Below are 8716 nucleotides of genomic sequence, written 5' to 3' on the forward strand. Positions count from 1 at the left end.
GTTAGAATATTTATATTTTCTTTCTTTTTTTTTTTTTTTGAGATGGAGTCTCGCTCTGTCCCCCTGGCTGGAGTGCAGTGGTGCGATCTCGGCTCACTGCAAGCTCTGCCTCCTGGGTTCCCACCATCCTCCTGCCTCAGCCTCCTGAGTAGCTGGGACTACAGGCGCCCGCTACCGCGTCCGGCTAATTTTTTTTTTTTTTGTCTTTTTAGTAGAGACGAGGTTTCACCGTGGTCTCGATCTCCTGACCTTGTGATCCACCCACCTTGGCCTCCCAAAGTGCTGGGATTACAGGCGTGAGCCACTGTGCCCGGCCAGAATATTTATGTTTTCATGTGGATTGTGAATTGTGATAGGATGACTTTTGGAGATTCCCATTTCAAGGAGTTTCTTCTGAGGGTTAACATAACATATCAATGAGCTGCCTTGTGTGTTCATCTTCCCATGCAGCAAATAGTACATGGCAGTAGGTAAAATCCTTCATTAGGGGAACTTATCCTTATGCTGTGGATTTTTTTTTTTTTTTTGAGACAGAGTCTTGCTCTGTTGCCCAGGCTGGAGTGCAGTGGCACAATCTTGGCTCACTGCAACCTCCACCTCCTGGGTTCAAGCGATTCCCCTGCCTCAGCCTCCTGAGTAGCTGGGACTACAGGTGTGTGCCACCACGCCCAGCTACTTTTTTGTATTTTAGTAGAGACGGTGTTTCACCATGTTGGCCAGGCTGGTTTCAAACTCCTGGTCTCAGGTGATCTGCCCGCCTCAGCCTCCCAAAGTGCTGGGATTACAGGCATGAGCCACCGTGCCCAGCCATGTTGTGGATTTTAATTGAACAAGAATTAGGACTCTGAGGAGATGTCACCTCATCCTGCAGGGTGACGCAGACCTGCGTGACTTCTTGACTCTGGGCAGGTCCTCAGGTGCACTGAGAGGAGAACAAATAGCTCTTATAATAAATGGGGCACTTTTCTCAAATGATTATTATTTTTAAGAAATTAAAAATCTTTTTTGATTATGGGTGTAATACAAGCTTGGAAAAAATTTAAAACACACATAAGGTTAAAACTGACACATATGGCTGGGCACAGTGGCTCACACCTGTAAATTCCAGCACTTTGGGAGGCTAAGGTGGGCAGATCACCTGAGGTCAGGAGTTCAAGACCAGCCTGGCCAACGTGGTGAAACCCGACTCTGCTAAAAATACAAAAATTAGCCAGGCATGGTGGTGTGCACCTGTAATCCCAGCTACTTGGGAGGCTGTGGCAGGAGAATCACTTGAACCCAGGAGACAGAGGTTGCAGTGAGCTGAAATCATGCCACTGTGCTCCAGCCTGGGTGTCAGAGCAAGATTCTGACTCAAAAAAAAAAAAAAAAAAAAAAAAAAAAAAAAAAGACAGACACGTGTATCCTTCTAAGCTGTGTATGTAAACTGTATCATTTTAAAAACATTGAGATCATTCCATATATTGTTTTGTAAGTCACTTGATGACACATTATGGAACATCTTTGAGTGTCAGTCTGTGTTGACCTACCTCATTCTTTAGAATAGTAGTGATAGGGAAGTATTCCATTGCATGGAAGGACTGTAATTTATTTAACCACTCCTTATTCACAGACACTTAGATAGCTTTCAGCTTAACTGTATTCAGTGCTGCTACAAACACTTTTGCCTTTAGGTGCAAGTATTTCTGTAGGCTCACTTCCTATGACTTGAATTTCCAAGCCAATCGCTCACTGAAATGTAGGACAGATTGCTATCTGGCAATGTCATACAGCAGAGCCCGAGAGGGCCTGGTTTCCTACAGTCTCACCAGTCAAATGAATGATCAATTTTGATTGGTTAAAGCATCTCATTTAAAATTTCATTTAAAAACTGGGTGAACTAGAGCATTTTTCACAATCACTTGCTGACCTATGTCCTTTGCCTGCTTTTCTATTGTATCTTTTCCTTTTTGATGTATAGATTTTGAACCATAATGGTAAGTGACAATGTGTCCTATGTCTTGTCAACATTTTATCCACTCTTTTGTTATTCTATGTCTTTTGCAGTACAGAGTTTTATTTTTTTAATATGTTCAGCTTATTAATCTTATTAAGAATTGTTTTGGCTCTGATCTCTGCCAAATATTAGCATATTTATATATTTGTGTGGATTGTGAATTGTGATAGAATCTTTTTTTGAGAATGTATTTGGCCCCTCTTCAGGGAGTTCTTTCTGGGGGCTTACGCAACATATTTACTAGCTGCTGTGTGTACTTCTTGTCTTCCCATGCAATAAATGGTGCCTGGCAGTAGGTAAAATCTGTCCTCTACTAGAAATTATTCAAAATATTTTCCCGTGTGTTTTTTTAATACTATGATGGAGCAAATACATACATATTTATTCTATTTTGAATTTATTTTTCTGTATGGCATAATAATCTAAGTTTTTATAGCTAATTATCTAAACATCATATATTGAATCATTATTCTTTTATCTACTCATTTGAAATGCTACCCTTATCACATAACTTCCTATATAATGTGTTTCTGTTGGGACTCTGGTTCCATTTTGTGTCTATTCTTATTTGTAAGTTTTGAAATGTGTGAGAAAGTGTTTTGAGATTTAGTGTTTATAATTTTATTTTGTAAGTATTCCCAATAACTTGTGGGTTAATGTGATGACAATGATTATTCTATTTTCCCACCAATTTAGAAAACCTTTGTGGTAGTACAGAAGGAGCCCCATTAGGTCTCAGAGCCACGACACTTTTTATGGGGAAAAGAACTATGCGGATTTGTGACTTGTTAATTCTCAACTGTCGCTTTACTATTCGGAGAGTCCCCCTTATCCATATGATAAATGTTTACATAATGAGAAGCTAAGTCTGTGTTATGTTCAGGCACATGGGACATATACAACAGTAATGAGGCAGAAAGGGCTCCTGCCCTCACAAAGTTATAGTCTAGTAGGGGAATAGATCACTGCAGTGAACACAGTTTGGAGAGTTGCAGGTAACAGAGATTTCCAGCTCTAAAATGAGTATTTCCATGAGGTTTTGGTTTTTTCTTTTTCTTTTTTCTTTTTTTTGAGATGGAGTCTTGCTTTGTCATCCAGACTGGAGTGCAGTGGTGTCATCTCAGCTCACTGCAACTTCCACCTCCCAAGTTCAAGCAATTCTTCTCCTGCCTCAGCCTCCCCAGTAGCTGGAACTATAGGTGCATGCCACCGTGCCCGGCTAATTTTTGTATTTTTAGTAGAGAAAGGGTTTCACCATATTGGCCAGGCTGGTCTTGAACTCCTGACCTCAAGTGATCCACCTGCTTTGGCCTCCCAAAGTGGCGGGATTACAGGCATGAGCCACCACACCCGGCCTCCGTGAGTTTTAAATAATCCACAAAAAATGAATTTCTAAATTGTTTCTCCACATAGACACCCAAAACAATATGGTAAAATTCAGTGCTATTCTGAAAGCATTAACAATATGGTCAGTATTTACAACAGTTAGGACATTCCAAGGATGAGGGACACCAAAAGGATGAGGGATACCAAAGACCGTCCTTTAAGATAGAAACAACACACCAGAAGATGGCCATCTCCATAGATGGTTTGTAAACATGTTACTGACAAGAACTTGAAATAGTGAAGCTGTTCAGAAGGCCACATGTTATCTTTAGAACAAAAAATATAACTGGAAAAAAGTCCTATTTGAGTAAGTTGCATTCTATATGTAAATAATCATGAGTTAATAAAAGCTGGGACCTATATGAAACTCAGAAGTGGGGCCAGAGAAATCATGTCAAGCAGAATGAGTCCATGTCTAAGAGGAAAGAGGCAGCTGGATGGTCATGGCAGCAGAGTGCAGTGGAGAGAACACAGGCTGTGTCAGGGCTACTTGCATTCTACTTTTTTTTTTTTTTTTTGAGATGGAGTTTTGCTCTTGTTGCCCAGGCTGGAGCGCAATGGCGTGATCTCAGCTCACTGCAACCTCCGCCTTCCAGGTTCAAGTGATTCTCCTGCCTCAGCCTCCTGAGTAGCTGGGATTACAGGCGCCCATTACCACACCTGGGTAATTTTATTTTTATTTTTTATTTTTTAGTAGAGATGGGGTTTTGCCCATGTTGGACAGGCTGGTCTTGAACTCTGACCTCAGGTGATCCATCTGCCTTGGCCTCCCAAATTGTTGGGGTTATGGGCGTGAGCCACCGCGCCTAGCCTGCATTTCACTTTAATAGCTAGGAGGCCTCTGGAGCTATCGGTTGAAGTCAGTCAGAGCTGAAATTGAACCTTTACCTCAGTTATCTGGGCAACTTTGGGCAAGTGACAATCCCTCTGGGGTTTAGTTTCCTCTCTTAAATAGGTGGATAACACATTCAATCCTGAACACCCTGAAAAGGAGGCAAGGTGAAAACACCTGGTCTAATGCATAAGTGATCAATACTTGTTACATCCCCTTCTTCTTTCTTGTGTAATCAGAAACACCCTTTGTGTACAGGATTATTCAGCCTAGCCCAGTTAATGAATCACATGTTGTCTCTAGGCAACCTTCCCATCGGCCTTGGCCTGTACTTTCCCCAGCAGGAGGAGCCCCCTCTGAATGTCCAGCCTTCCTCATTCTGCTAGACCCACCTATAGCTTCCTTGTGAGCTAGTAAATCAGCAACATGGTTTATCAGTGTCCTGAGGTTTTGCGTAGCACAGCCTTTGGAATATGGTTATATTTTGGTTGAGTGAATAAAACTATGTCTCTAAACCTGTGAAAATTGAAGGCCATTTTTTTTTTTTTTGAGACGGAGTGTCCCTCTGTCGCCCAGGTTGGAGTGCAGTGGTGCAATCTCGGCTCACTGCAAGTTCTGCCTCCCGGGTTCACGCCATTCTCCTGCCTCAGCCTCCTGAGTAGCTGGGACTACAGGCACCCGCCACCACTCCCGGCTAATTTTTTGTATTTTTAGTAGAGATGGGGTTTCACCATATTAGCCGTGATGGTCTCGATCTTCTGACCTTATGATCTGCCTGCCTTGGCCTCCCAAAGTGCTGGGATTACAGGCGTGAGCCACTGCGCCTGGCCTGAAGGCTACTTTTAAATACTTCCTATCAGTTGATCTCCTCAGTAGTTACAAATTCAGAATCTTCTGAATTTGTAAGATCTTGAAAAATTGGCATAGTGTTTGCTACTTTATAAGGAATGGTGGAAACTGAGGCAGAATTGGAAAGACACACACTGCTTGCTGGCACCCAGTATCAATTGCTGTCTTTGTCCTTATGAATAGAACCAAGATATTGTTCATAGCTAGACAGCAACATATCTAGGTAAAAATAACTTTCTTGAAGCTAGAGATGGGCATCTGACAGATTTTACTAAGACAGAAGAAGTCTGCCCTTGATTTCTGGGAAACTTTGCTTTCTTGCCCTTGTACTGTCTGACCCTTTCTCCTCGCCAATTCCTGCTTCTTTTCTAGAATGTGGATATAATAGGTGGAGCTGTGGCAGCCACTTCCAGGCCAAGGATAATTATAGAGCTGTTGACATTCTTGAGCTATAGAATTAACTGCCTACTTCTGAGCAACTGCCTTCTTCTGAGCTTGGTTTCTTAAGGAAAAAAAATAAACTCTAAGCCCTCTAGAATTTCTGAAAGGAAAATAAAAACTTGGGACCCCAGTTCACTCTGCCTAAAGGAAAAAAATGAAGCTGAAAGCTGAGTCATGAAAGAAACTGCATTTCCTTTTGTTCCTAAGCAGAGAGCTACAGATAAAAGGCTAAATATATCCACAGGTAGTTACTCTATGTTCACCTTATCTATGTGCTGAGTGCAAGATAAATACATAACTATTTCTCTGCCTGCTCCTTTCCTCTTGCAACATATGGGTTCAGTAATGTGACCATACCCCTCTTCTTTCCCCTCCAGCTCACTTTTCTCCTTTAAATATTGAAGCCCTCAAATTCATCTTTGGAGAAAGGCACAGACCACAGACTGTTGCTGTGATTCTGTGTCATTTCTTCCAGGCACGCCCTTCACCTTGGCAGAACAGACTTCTAAATTGAGACCTGTCTCACATACTTATTGATTTATAACTTGTAAGCCTGTTTGGTTGGTTTTGGTTACTTGCAGTCAAATACAATCCCAAGTTGATACAGTAAAGTTTTGATTGGCTTTAAAATATTATGCAGGTCAGCCCATAACTTATTACATTTATCTCTACCATAACAATATTTCTGAATTATGAATATTTCTGAATTATGAATATTTCTGAATTATGTAAAATGGAAAGACAGCCTATCATTATCAAGGCATCTATATCTGGAATATAGCTGTATTAAGGTGTTTTTAAAATTTATTGGGTTTATCACATTACATATAGATAACTAGTCCTTTTTAAACCAAAAAATCTGGCAGGCTATCTGGGACCACTGATATAAAATAATCTTCTCTCAACAGCCATTTATTTCCTGTTTGCCATAATAATTCAGAATTATCTCTACTAATGACATGTACCAACGTTTTGATTTTGGAATAAAATTGTTTCTAATTCTGCAATGCTCAGGACTATACTAAGATACTCAATCTTTTAGAATACATAACTTGAGTTCAGTTTTGTAAATATATTCTACTACAATATGTGCTTCTCCTTCTATAGCATAGAGTCGTCACTGGCCATCATTTGGCCAGTTGTTACTGATGGAATGAGTGGCAGTAATGTGTTTTGCATGTAAGTCTGGCTCATAAAACCTCTCCACAGGCAAGCCTTCATGGGGAATGGAGGCGATTCTCAACCTTGGAAGCTATGTGTTGATTATAGAACTTTCATCAGCCTGGGCTAAAAACTGAGCCAAATAGATCTGCATTGCCAAGCTGTTCACTTGTCCAGAACTGTTAGATAAACTAGAAATAAACTATTATGTTTAAACCATTCCATATCTTCAGTTTGTATTTTCTAGCACTTAGCTAATACAAGGTGTCTTAAGAGCTGAATTGTACTTGTTCATTAATTTGATATGAGTGTTCCCATGTGCCACCCCCGCTCCGTGGCCTCACCTTGCTTTCTAACCAGAGTAGCCCTAGCAAGTGGCTCATACCATTCTATGCTGGTGGAGCCAGATCCCAGCTGAGGGCAGTAACATATTTACTATAATGAAGTTTCCATTCATAGGTCGTAAAGCTAAATCTGCATTTTCCTTCCCCTGATTCCATTTCCTGGTGACATTCGTTTCAGAAAAAGCAACCTCCAGCTCCACCCTCTCCCATCTATGTTGACTTCGGATGGAAGCTAATCACCTCCAGCTGTACTGGCCCCCAGCGCTCTGCTGGCCTAGTTTCACATGCCAGTGCAGGAAAACAAGGCCTCATGATTCCAACTCATTCAGAACAGAGATTTCCAAATGTCATTTAAAGCAATAGAAACCTTTCTTTCAAATGAAATCTCCGGCTACAACCCAGTCTATAAAACTCCTGATTGAAGTGGGAATGGTGGTGGTAAAGCTTCTCTTGCCGTATTCAGAGCCAATTCTGAGGTAAGACCCAAACCTGTTATCTGTTGGGGCTTTAGATCGTTACTGTGGAGCTTTATATGTTTATTGATACTGTTTTCTGCCTTCAAATAGCCCCAGATTCTCGGGAATAGGTCCCAGCAAATTGCTGCACTTAAGTTTGGAAATTCAAGTCAACTAGCTCAGAACTGGTGCAGTCTTATGAGGATAAGCCAAGCAATTTCCTGGGTCTTAGAAGGGTGTTGAGGCAAAACAGAGTCTAGAGACAGGAAGCCCAAGGCTGCCTTGTAATTGGACTAAGAGGAAAACCCTGCATTTCCAGGACCAAGTAATGAGGGGCCAAATGCCCATGCCCCTCTGAACCTCCCCTCCCCTATGTCATAAATGGGTATGTCTGTAATTGGTCCATTCTGAAACCATCGTTTGCTTATACATCACAGGCAGGATGCTTCTGATTGGTGCTAGGCAGAATCCTGCCTCTGGTCCTGGGCTGAATTCCTCATTTGTGTAGGGTGTAACCTATCAGAGGCCTCTAAAGAGTACTTAGGGGTGTTACCATGCTCTTGTAATTCAATAAAAACCCCAGGAACATTATAATCAGGGCTCTTGAGCCATGTGCTCAAGCCCACTTCCACTCTGTGGAGTGTACTTTCACTTCAATAAATCTATGCTTTCATCTTCCACTGCTTTGTCTGAGTATTTTGTTCAATTCTTTGTTCAACATGCCAAGAACCTGGACAACTCACAGTCAAGAACATCCATCTGGTTACAGTGTCATGGCTGAATGAAGAAATACTGTTAGAATTAGAATTTAGTGAAATGAATTTAGTACTGAGAACAGAGAACCACTAAGTTAAAGCAGCTTTGAAGTCAATCTCTTTTCCTTCCTGTTTGGCAGAACCAAATATAAACCCCCAGGTAGTATGATATGTTTTCTTTGATTAGCCCTTGGTCAGTTGAGTACTGTGGCTAGGAATTGAAAATATTCTGATGTATATATAAATTGGACTCTGTAAGTGGGCACCATTCACATAGAGGTAGAAGGAAGAATCTGAATTTCTGAGCTACTTTTAAGCCAGTACATGACACCCACATCAGTACTTAGTGAAGATCTATCAGGATCTCTGACAACACCTCTACTCTCCATGGTTGTCATGACTGGGGCCAACTAGGGAGATGGGAAGTGGCGTCTAGAGGTCCTTGTCTTCCCACGGGCCTAGGTGTTGTTGAAAAATAACACACTGAAAATGACTAA

The sequence above is a fragment of the Rhinopithecus roxellana genome, chromosome 2, assembly GCF_007565055.1.
Source record: "Rhinopithecus roxellana isolate Shanxi Qingling chromosome 2, ASM756505v1, whole genome shotgun sequence".
Classification (NCBI taxonomy): domain Eukaryota; kingdom Metazoa; phylum Chordata; class Mammalia; order Primates; family Cercopithecidae; genus Rhinopithecus; species Rhinopithecus roxellana.